Source organism: Capsicum annuum, unplaced genomic scaffold (assembly GCF_002878395.1).
Source record: "Capsicum annuum cultivar UCD-10X-F1 unplaced genomic scaffold, UCD10Xv1.1 ctg1000, whole genome shotgun sequence".
In the NCBI taxonomy this organism is placed as follows: Eukaryota; Viridiplantae; Streptophyta; class Magnoliopsida; order Solanales; family Solanaceae; genus Capsicum; species Capsicum annuum.
This window is the reverse complement of record NW_025814914.1, coordinates 490,282-503,131: the sequence shown is the minus strand read 5'-3', so window position 1 is coordinate 503,131 and position 12,850 is coordinate 490,282. Positions and strand designations below refer to the sequence as shown.

Below are 12,850 nucleotides of genomic sequence, written 5' to 3'. Positions count from 1 at the left end.
TATTCTTTATTTATACAAACTTCACCACGTGTATATGCAAACATAGGCCGTTAACTTTTATACAAAAAAGAATTAAATTAATTTAGATATTTAATCAAACAGAATTAAAAATACTTTCTTTTATGAATTCTTTTTCATTTTTCAAACAATTTTCTTATGTACTTTGATTGCATGTCTTTACATACTTTCACGTTCATATTTTTACAATGACATATGTAACTTATACACACTTTAAATGAAGATTATTTTAAAATGCATTCTATATTTATATTTTAAACATCGATTTTTTCCTTCATCTTTTAATAAACCTAAGTCTGGCTAGAAACCACATTTGTGGATTCTGAAGGGTGCCTAATTCCTTCCCTTTGAAATAATTTTAACCCTTACCTGGAATCTAAAATGGTTTCGCAGATTAAATAAAGTCACACTTGTTAAACAAATAAGTAGGTTTCCTATTTTTCCTTAAAAATTAGGTGGCGACTCTGTGCAAAATCAATTCTTTTTGAGTCCATAATGTCATGCTCGTTTGACCTTTGGTAAAAATCGGGTATGACAAGGTCCATTGCGCCTTGGTAGCTTCGCGGCGTCAGACTCCACGTGGGTTTCCAGCTACATGGAACTCTCTCAATCACGCGAGGTGGCTTCTTTGCAATTTCTCAAAAGTTTTACGATGGTCCTGGCACAGGGCTCATCGTGGGGGCCTCTGTCATAACCCAAATTACCATGAGTGGCACCCATACAAATCTTCCTGTGGGAGAACTAACTAAATTGAACCATTACCCTATCACTTAGTCATTATTAAGATGATATTATCATAAAATTGACATAATACAATAATTTAGGACTAATTATTATTAATGTAGAAGTCAAATAAACTACTTACTAAAATCCCCAAGACCCGAAGGTCATCGTACAAGAACTACTAACAAAGATTGTGTCTAAAGAGATATTCATAAATAAAGTAAGTAAAGAATGTTTCATTGCCCGAAAGATGGAAAAGAACAAATAAGATGACCCATGATAGCCTGGAGACGGAGTGCCAACCCTTGGATCAAGATCTGCTATCAAACTCTAGAGGTGAGATCAGGTATGAACCTCTAGAATAATTTCTGCAATCAACAAAAGAAGAGTACAGGGTAGTATCAGTACAAACTACTATTTACTGGTAGGTATCATAGGCCAACTCAATTTAATAGCATGTACACACCATAAATTAGATAACAAGTAGACAGACATCATCACATAACAAATACTCAATGCATCAACAATACAATAACAACAGGTCAAACAGTACTCATAAATAAGCCAAATAACCATCAAGAGCATCAACCATATTATAAACATCCACAGAATCAACACAAATACGTACACACATGCTATGGGACTTATTTTTGTCCAAATACTCTGGACCTGCAGGGAACAATCTATGTTCACGTACTGCACCGGCGTGGTACCCGATCCAACATAAATATAAATGTACTGGTGTGGTACCCGATCCAACATAAATATAAATGTACCGGCGTGGTACTCGATCCAAGATAAATATAAATGTACTGGTGTGGTACCCTATCCAACATAAATACAAATGTACCAGCGTGGTACACGATCCAACATAAATATAAATTTGCTGGCGTGGTACCCGATCCAACATAAACATATCCGTACCGGCGTGGTACCCAATCCAACATAAATATAAATGTACCGGCATGGTACCCGATCCAACATAAATTTAAACGTACCGGCGTGGTACCCAATCCAACATAAATATAAACAAGTATTATCAATATCAATTTACACAACCTCACAACATACAACACAATGTACCAAGTTTACAAGTACACTTAAAGTCATAAGAGAGTTCCATCAAGTAAAATTTTAATAATCATTTATACACGCATCAACAGTCCAAACATCAACAATTTCAAGCATATTTGAATACCAATTAACAAGTATATAATTTAGGAGCTTACACAAAATTAAATTGAGTCTAAACTCCAATTAAACCATAACCTATCTCAACCAACGAATCCGAATGATACTAGTACACAAGTGTCCTGTCCTTCCTCATAAATTCAGAATGTTCAAAATCTGTTCAAATATACATAGCCCTCATAAGAGTATGAACTAGTATGTCAAATTTCAACTAAAATGGGTTATTATTCGGCCCCAAGTCAAGAATATTCACTCTAAAAATTCTAAACCTAAACCTCCATTATCAAAATTGTGGATATGAACATGTCTAGAGTTATTACTCAGCTTATTTATAATTTACATTATCGAGTATTGATGTCAACCGCAAGTTTAAGAACACTGTCAAGGGTCATGCATGGATTAACTGAGAGTTTAGGATTCTGCACACTTAAATTCCCTAAGAACATAACCTTGGCATTAGGATATCTAATGACTGGCTAATAATTACTTTCATCATTATTTTTTTTATTCAAATTGGCTTCAAAAAAATAAACCAGAAACCTTCAAAAAGACTGATCACAAAGATCCCTTTTTACCTTATCCAAGAGAACAACAAACATGCACGGTATTACTATATATATATATATATATATATATATATATATATATATATATATATTAGACGTATGCGTACTGTATGTTGGCCATAGTTGAAGAATAGTCTACAAGTTTAACAACAAAAACAATTGTTTTCTGGTTTTCAAGTAGAGCACAATCAATTTATAAATGATTAGGATAAAGTAACCACTATATGTATAAATTTACATCAATTTCCTCTATATCAGGTATGACTTTACTTATAGGCAATTATTATTACTGTAGTTAACACCTTACCTAAAGCTCGCCTTTTTTTTTTCTCCTTTCGTTCTTGCTTATCCTCCAAAGAATTAAACCCTATTAACCGAAAGTCCTTTCACGTAATATCTGATGGTAAAAGAATTGTGGTTTTAACCCATTAAACCATTAGTTTCACTAATCATCTAAAATACCCTAAACTTTTAATAAATACTCAAAATTTATTTCGAAAACCTCATAAACATAAATCAATTATGTATATTAACTAAAAAGTACATTCCTGACCTATTGAAAGTATTACTACACTAATTCGAGGTCATCTTGATAAAAGATTAACCATTATCGGGTTTAACTTTTTCAAATTCAATAACCCTGTTAATGACTTAAATTTCTTTCGAATATCTAAAAAAATTGGCTACTCATCCCATGAGTCACAATTCACATATACAAACTATGCGAAGGGCTAAAATATGGGAGATGAGAAAATTTTATTAACGATCGGGAGGGTCGTTACATCAGATACAAATTAAACAATCGTTCGTCCCCGAACGAGCAAACCAGAGACAAGAAGGGAAAATAAGAAATTATCAGAATCATCAAAAAGATATGGATACTTGCTACGCATGTCTGCTTCGGTCTCCCAAGTAGCCTCCTCAATAAGATCATTCTTCCATTGGACCTTCACAGACTCAATCTTCTTAGTCCACGACTTATGGACAACCATATACCTAGCTAAGACTATGCGTGCCCCTACCTCCCTAGACTCGGAAGGTTCACTCAGCATACAATAACACAAGACATATTCTTCACCCATATTATGCAACTTTCCTATACCAGCCGATAAATATAGGTGCATACTGGTGATAGGCAATGCACCAGCAGGAATAAATGCAAAGTACACAATCAATATCACAACTCATCATAACTATCCTCATCAGGACCATCACTATCGTAATCAATCTCCGGCCTTGCCGGATATCAACATATCATAAATATATCTTCTGACCTTGCTGGGTATCAACATTATCACAAAAGTATCCTCCGGCCTTTCTGGGTGTCAACATATCATCATAATAGTCATTACCAAATAAAATACACTAAAATATTCATAAAAATATTCATATCACCATAGAATATGTATCTAGTCAATACTTACCAACTACTCTCTATTAGCTAACCAACACTTATTATAATAGAATCACTAGTTCGCTAGTCATCATATAACCTCTAGTTATTAGCCTAAACATTATCCTTCACATAATCTTTATTCCTGGGATAGAAACTAACCACTATTTATTTAATAGCCAACATCTAACATCGAGTCAAGGTTTATCACTAGATCAAAACCTCCATTTATCAACCATTCATTATTATCAACTAATCATCCTATATTCGTTAATCATTACTAGACAACACATTACTATTGGTCATCAAACCACCTTTTATTAACTGACATCATTCATTATCTAACCATCTTTTACCAACTAATCCTTGCTTAGCTATTTATTAATTAACCATTTAGCAACTATTCAAATTTATTAACTAGTCACCTCTTACTACCAAAATATTTTATTATCTAGCCTCATTAACACACAACTCCTCATTTATCAAGTAATCAATATCACAAACTTAGTCATCAATACCAACTAATCTTCACCTATGCTAGATCCGACCTCACCATAAGTCATGCATTAACCATCGCTAGCTACCATGTTTCAACTAAGAAAAAATCATTAACTATTACGTTAGATTCCTAGCCATCACTAATATCCAATTAATAAAGTCGTAAGTAACATACCATAGCTTCCTTTGTCCCATACGGGGGATATGCATACAAACATATATACATTCACAAACTATAATCATATCTCTTACAATGATAAACACTCCTAAGATAATCAATCATTATCATTACAAGGCCCTTGGTCTATTAATTTATCCAGAATAGTCACAACATCATAATCACGACCTTATACCCATATACATATCCAAAACTCATATCAATAATCATATTTAGAAGCTATAGCATATCTCTAATCATCTCACATATAGGAGGTATCTCACATATTGAAGGCATAATGCAGATAGATATGTAATCTTCTATAGGATATCTTATATCGATAGGTCATACATCATGACTACGAGGAATATCACCTCTCTAGGAAAATGCATATCTAAGAGGAAATAACATCTCTATAGACCATATAACGTATCTAGGAGGAATATCATCTCTAAATGCCCAATATCACTTCCACAGGAAGTATCATAACTATAACTCATAACCCATAATCCGAGAACATCAATACGAGTTACCAAGTTACAAAGTAATCTTATTTTAAGGTTTACTAGCCTCATCTATGTCTAACGTCCGCAACTAAGTCTACAAAACTTAACAAAAGTTTAGGCTTAAGTGGGTCAGACGATCCCACTTCTAATCCTTAGTTTCCATAATTAGGCACACTATGCCCTAAATTAGGATAAGAAATCTAGTTCATCTTCTCGAAGTCAAGTAAGCCATATTCAACCCTAAGATAATTGCTTCTACTAGAAACAAGTTACTCAAGTGAACTCTACCCAACTTACGATATCAAGACTACCACACTAGTCCAATAAGGCTAAATATACAAATCACGCTTCAAATACTAAAACCACCTCCCAAACCTAGGTTTACATCATAACTACGCTACAACTAATCTAAACTAGAGAGAAAAATCAATAGGATTCAAAAGGGGTATAAACATGCCATTTTACAGATCCACAAAATTAGAGCCTACAATATATTATCCTCCACAACATTGTTAATATCCATCTAATTATCATACCTAAACCACTCAACAAGAAATATTTACCAAGCATAACTCAAGGAAAGATTAATCATGCCATTTAATAATTCATTTATTCTCCCATTCAGGATCATCCTTAATTATTTTATGAATGTAACTAAGCCATTTGATTTTGCATTGCCACTATCATAGAAATTACTATCATCTAAAAGTGTCATATACAACCAACTATGTGGGATATGTAAATGTATAATTCAGCCACAAGGTCAAGTCATTAACAATTTATCTTCTTAAAATTTTACCTAGTGCATAAATCCACAACTACAACTTATGTCTTGACAAACACTAACTCAATGTTTTTCAACGACAAACACTTCATGGTTAAGGCAAACCTCTCTTATATCACCAACACCAATTTAAGATATACAGAGTTATTCTTATTTCTACCTAACAATAGTTTTATTACGAACTTTACTTAACTCTTAATCATCTTAAGAGTGGTCCCCACACCACTAGCACATAAGCAAGGCCAAACAAAATAAATTGATTATAGTTCATTGATAGTCTCATCACCAATATCACATTCCAGATAAGTCATCAATCAAATTCTATAGGTATCTGCAACCTCTACTAGTTTTTATCACTTTTATTTAAAACTCATTATTTTGCCAAGCATTAAGAATTAGTTCACATAAGGAACTCAAAGATAATGTCACTTAGCTAGTCCTCACAAGGAATCCATTATAATTTTAATAATAGAACTCCAAAAAAATTCTAAACACAATCTCAATGATCGGGCCACACAAGGATCCCCGATAATATCAAATAATTGAACTACACAAGGATCCATCCACAACATCATTAACAAGAATCTCTCGTTACCGAAAAACACATATCACCTTAGTTTTTTATTCATGTCACTTTTCCACTATCTTTTCTTAACATCATATTCTCATATCATTCTTTCAATTCTTATACCAACAATCTCATCAGTATAATAGTACCAAAAATAAGTAAGAACCATAGAATTTCTAGTTTCACAATAACAAGAAATCAAATAATTTCATCATATTTATAAAAAAAAAACTTCATCAATTTTTATCACTTAATGACTTAAAAAAAATTAATTCACAATAATGACAAAAATCCAGCAACACAAGTTTAGCCAAATATCAAACACAAGCAATCAATAAGTTCACAACTTTCACAAGTCTTTACCTATTAACAATAACTTTTACAACTTATTAATAGATACCAATCGAAATCTCCAAGATTTTTATTCAAAATTATTAAGATACTAACTGGAATTGTCTAGATATCAATTGGATTCAATCTAATAGTCCAAGATTAGGATGGAACGATGGAGAGAAAGAAAGAAAAATGACTTCTACTTGCCTCATAGTCTTACGAAGATTAGGTATGGGGCCCTACACACTAATCTACAGAACTCTACTTGACATTGCTCTTATTAACAGATACCAATTGAAATCGCCAGATACCAATTGAATTCAAGTAATAGCTTGTAAGAAAGAAGAATTTGAATTTTCCTAGTGTCCAATAGCCTCTTGAAGAAAAGTACAGATATCTCTGTACCGTTCCGCAAGATTCTACTAGACATGTTCTTGTATGACGAGATCGACAAACCTAGGACTTTGATACCAACTTTGTCACGACCCAAATGGCCATGAGTGACACCCACACTAATCTTCCTGTGGGAGAACCATCTAAATTGAACCATTACCCTTTCACTTAGTCATTATTAAGATGATATTATCATAAAATTGACATAATACAATAATTCAGGACTAATTATTATTAATGCGGAAGTCAAATAAACTACTTACTAAAATTTCCAAGACCTGAAGGTCATTGTACAAGAACTACTAACAAAGATCATGTCTAAAAAGATATTCATAAATAAAGTAAGTAAAGAATGTTTCATTGCCCAAAAGATGGACAAGAACAAATAAGATGACCCATGCCAGCCTGGAGATGGAGTGCCAACCCTTGGATCAAGATCTGCTATCGAACTCTAGAGATGAGATCAGGTATGAGCCTCTAGAATAATTTCTGCACTCAATAAAAGAAGAGTACAGGGTAGTATCAGTACAAACCACTATGTACTAGTAGGTATCATAGGCAAACTCAATTTAATAGCATGTACACAACATAAATTAGATAACAAGTAGACAGACATTGTCACATAATAAATACTCAATGAATCAACAATACAACAATAACAGGTCAAACAGTACTCACAAATAAGCCAAATAACCATCAAGAGCATCAACCATACTGTAAACATCAACAGAATCAACATAAATACGTACACACATGCTATGGGACTTATTTTTTCCCAAATAGTCATGACCTGCAGGGAATAATCTATGTTCATGTATCGTACCAGCGTGGTACCCGATCCAACATAAATATAAATGTACCGGCATGGTACTCGATCCAACATAAATATAAACGTACCGGCATGGTACTCGATCCAACATAAATATAAACGTACCGACGTGGTACTCGATCCAACATAAATATAAACGTACCGGCATGGTACCTGATCCAACATAAATATAAACGTACCGGCGTGGTACCTGATCCAACATAAATTTAAATGTATCAGCATAGTACCCGATCCAACATATATATAAACAAGTATTATCAATATCAATTTACACAACGTCATAACATACAACAGAATGTACCAAGTTTACAAGTACACTTAAAAGTCATAAGACAATTCCATCAAGTAAAATTTCAATAATCATTTATACACGCATTAACAGTCTAAACATCAACAATTTCAAGCATATCTAAATACTAATTAACAAGTATATAATTTAGGAGCATACACATAATTAAATTAAGTCTAAAGTCCAACTAAACTATAACCTACCTCAACCAACGAATCTGAATATCACTAGTCCACAAGTGCCCTATTCTTCCTCACAAATTTAGAATGTTCAAAATCTGTTCAAATACATATAACCCTCATAAGAGTACGAACGAGCATGTCGAATTTCAACTAAAATGGGTTATTATTTGGCCCCAAGTCAAGAATATTCACTCTAAAAATTCTAAACCTAAACCCCCATAATCAAAATTGTGGCATGAACATGTCTAGAGTTATTACTCGGCTTATTTCTAATTTATATTATCGAGTATTGATGACAACCTCAAGTTTAAGAACGCTGTTAAGGGTCATGCATGAATTAACTGAGAGTTTAGGATTCTGCACACTTAAATTCCCTAAGAACATAACCTTGGCATTAGGATATCTAATGATTGGCTAATAATTACTTTCATCATTACCCATTCATTATTTTTTTATTCAAATTGGCTTCAAAACATACACCAGAAACCTTCAAAAAGACTAATCACAAAGATCACTTTTTACCTTATCCAAGAGAACAACAAGCATGCATGGTATTACTATATATATATATTTGACGTATGCGTACTGTATGTTCGCCCTAGTTGAAGAATAGTCTACAAGTTTAACAACAAAAATAATTGTTTTCTGGTTTTCAAGTAGAGCACAATCAATTTATAAATGATTAGGATAAAGTAACTACTATATGTATAAACTTACATCAATTTCCTCTATATCAGGTATGCCTTTACTTATAGGCAATTATTATTACTGTAGTTAACACCTTACCTAAAGCTCGTTGATGCAGCCATAGTTCTCGCCTTTTTTTTCTCCTTCCGTTCTTGCTTTTCCTCCAAAGAAATTAACCCTATTAACTGAAAGTCCTTTCACGTAATATCTGATGGTAAAAGGATTGTGGTTTTAACCCATTGAACCATTAGTTTCACTAATCATCTAAAATATCCTAAACTTTTAATAAATACTCAAAATTTATTTCAAAAACCTCATAAACATAAATCAATTATGTATATTAACTAAAAAGTACATTCCGGACCTATTGAAAGTATTACTACACTAATTCGAGGTCATCTTGATAAAAGATTAACCATTATCGGGTTTAACTTTTCCAAACTCAACAACCCCATTAATGACTTAAATTTCTTTTGAATACCACAAAAATTGAATAATCATCCCATGAGTCATAATTCACATATACAAACTACGCGAAGGGCTAAAATATGGGAGATGAGAAAATTTCATTAACGACCGGGAGGGTCAAGCCTCCCCACGAGGTGTATCGACCATTTCTCATGCCTAAAACTTTTTTTTAAGTTCCGTAACTCATTCCAAATATTTTCAATTGATTTAAAGGTCCATGACTTCGTTTTCATGGTTGAAATGGTATAAGGAACTATACGAATATGATGGAACTCGTAGGGTGTTACAAGTATGTTTTTCAATTCAACATTCTATACTATAAGTCTAAGACCACAAGATTTAAATGTACATACATCTTTCATCTCATATTTCTTGGTACCATATTAAAAATAGTTGTTTCAATTTATAAAATCAAGAGAAATATATTTTTTTAATTCTATACTTAGTAGTAAATAACTATATAAATGAAGAAAGAGATGGGAATTTTTTTTGGGTATTTTGTCATTCAAGAATACATATATATATATACAAGTATGGGTAGAATATAAAAGAAACAAAATAACATCTATGCAGATTTTGTACTATACTAGGAAGCTAAATATCACAACATATCTTGTGTTATACTAGGAAAATACTGCAAATATTTACAGCTAATAAGAATCTTGAGAATCTGATTTGTAATCATCCAAATGGATATTCTTGGGCTGAAGAAAATTGGGCGATGTCATCTTCAAAATTAACCTAATACTCTGCTCCATCTTTGGTCCATATGAACTTGGCCTCAGAGGTGCTTTTTGATTCTTCTTTTCAGCATGTTTTGCTGCATGTTTTACTTGATTACTTGGCTTTTGATTCATATTATCAACACCCTCCTCAAGATGTGGGAGGGGAAGGGGGAAGGAGGGAAACGATGCCCATCTTGGAGAGAATCGAATGATGTAATGGTCCGGAGAGGGCTTTGGTGAATAAATCGGCAAGTTGAGAAGCCGATGGAATAAATATAAGGGAGAAAAGGCCAGAAAGAAACTATTGTCTTATAAAGTGACAGTCAAGCTCTACGTGCTTGGTGCGTTCATGAAAGACCGGGTTGCGTGCTATGTGTATATCTATTTGGCTATCAGAGTGAACTGGTATGGGCAATGATGGAGAAATAAATCGATCTTGAAGAAGTATCATCATCCAAGTTAGTTATGCAGTAACTCTTATCATGGACTTATATCATATTCCATTGAGGATAAGGAAATAGAGGCTTATTTCTTGGATTTCTAAGAAATAGACGAGCCTCTCAAACAAATAAAAAACCCACTAACTAATCTTTGTGTGCCTCGACATGATGACCAATCGACATCATAAAAAGCAATTAGCAAAAAAGATGGATCTGAATTAAAAATAGACCTTGGCCTGGATTTACCCATAAATACCTCAAAACCCAGAGTGCCGCTATTAAGTGACCCACTCAAGGTTGCTGCATAAACTAGCTCAGGGTCAGGACTGCAAATGAAAAATCATGCCTTATTTGAGTGAGGTAATTAAACTTCCTTATTAATCACTTGTAAATTGTTGGGTTTGATAGTGGTGGTCCTGTGGAAAGAATGAGTTTGCAAGAAGGATGAAGTGGGGAAGATACCATAGGTAAGTTGGTGCAGTCAAATTCCAGCAACAATTCTGAAGCAAACTTTCTTTGACTAAGGATGAATCCATATGATTCTCGCAAAATCTCCATTCCTAAAAATAATTTATCTCTCCTAAGTCCTTAATTCTATATTCTGAATCAAGGAACAATTTTATATTTGCAAACTCATTTCAGAGCATGCATGTTTAAAGAACTAAAAATGGGCATATAGAGTGTTAGGTGGTTACCCGAATAAGGCATGAGTTCAAGAAACTCTTAGGCTGAAAACGTATTTGCCGATACGGGTATATTATTATTGTACGTTGGCGACGGCCGTGTGGCTTAGTAGATTCAGAAACTCCGACCCTTGCGGCACACTTGTGTTGGGGGCTTGGCTGCCGAGTTGATGGTAGATCCCATATAGCTCATGGGATTACAGATTGTAGGGTACACTACCTAGCGTAGAAGTAAGACAAAGAGTGTCACAAATTTTAGATGTTTTCGCAGAGTCTTTTAAAATGCCCATGTGATTTCTTACTTATGATATGTTTATAAACTGCTTTAAATTTCTCTCATATATATTGAATATACATAATTATTTTGGATTTGCTCTGCATACCAGTACATCTGTATTGACCCCTCCCCTACCTCTCAGATTCTGAGGCTCAGTCTAGGGGTCCAAATAAGTAGTAGATAATTCAGATAGTAGCTCAGATTATGCAGTGGTAAGACTTCTCTATTCCAAAAGGCCTGCCCCTTTCAGATTTTGTCATCTATTATTATTTTGGTCTACTGGGGGTCTTGTCCTAGTTTTTAGATAGTCTTCAGATTTTCATGTAGTAGAGATTTCGCAGACTGTTCTATATGTTGTTAGTGATTTTTGAATTTCATTCCTTATTGTTAAACTTAGTCCAGAGTATGACCATGTTTTCGGATCAGATTATATTTCTGCATATTCTTTTATTATGTGAATGTTGTGGATGATTACCAGATAGAGTAGGACACCTGAGCTTTCTTGGTTTGGGATGTCTGTCATGGACAGGCCCTAGTTTGGGTTGTGACAAACTTGGTATCAGAGCATAGTTCATGGTCCCAGGGTATCTATGAAATTATGTCTGGTAGAGTCTTGTTTGTGGGTATGTAGCGCACCATAGTTATAAACAAGAGGCTACCAGGCATTTAGGAATGTTTCCCCTCTTTGTAATCTAGTTCGTGCTTTGGAGTCTAATCTGTCCTCTAATTTGTGATCTCTTGCATTTCAGAAAAATAATTATGCCTCCCCATCGTACTATCGATCAGAATACATAGACAGATGAGGTCCGTCACACTCATGGGATGAGTACCCAAAATAGAGCTCAGACTCCAGAGATTGATGCTACTCTGAGAGTCCCACTTACTCAGACCAACCCACCTAGGGCACCCAAAGCTCCCCGAATAGGGACTAACCGCACTCAGACTCATGAGAGAGAGGTATCTAATGCAGAATTTAGATAGTCCATTCATATGCTTGCACAGTTGGTAGCCACAAAGACTCAACATTCAAAAGATATTGGGTCTGCATCTGTTACATCTGAGGCTACAAGAGTGGTCCAGTTCATGAGGATGAACCCGCGCAAGTTTATTGGTACTAAGGTAGAAGAGGATACACAGAAG

General features: G+C 34.1%; 1 long non-coding RNA gene across 1 annotated transcript; it reads right to left on the bottom strand.

Moving 5' to 3' along the window:
- Positions 1-7,516: 7,516 nt before the first annotated feature.
- Positions 7,517-9,303, bottom strand: LOC124890014. Its single transcript, XR_007048905.1, has 3 exons — positions 9,217-9,303; positions 8,102-8,149; positions 7,517-7,619 (listed from the first exon to the last, which is right to left on the bottom strand). It is a non-coding gene; the product is annotated as an uncharacterized LOC124890014 (long non-coding RNA).
- Positions 9,304-12,850: the final 3,547 nt, after the last annotated feature.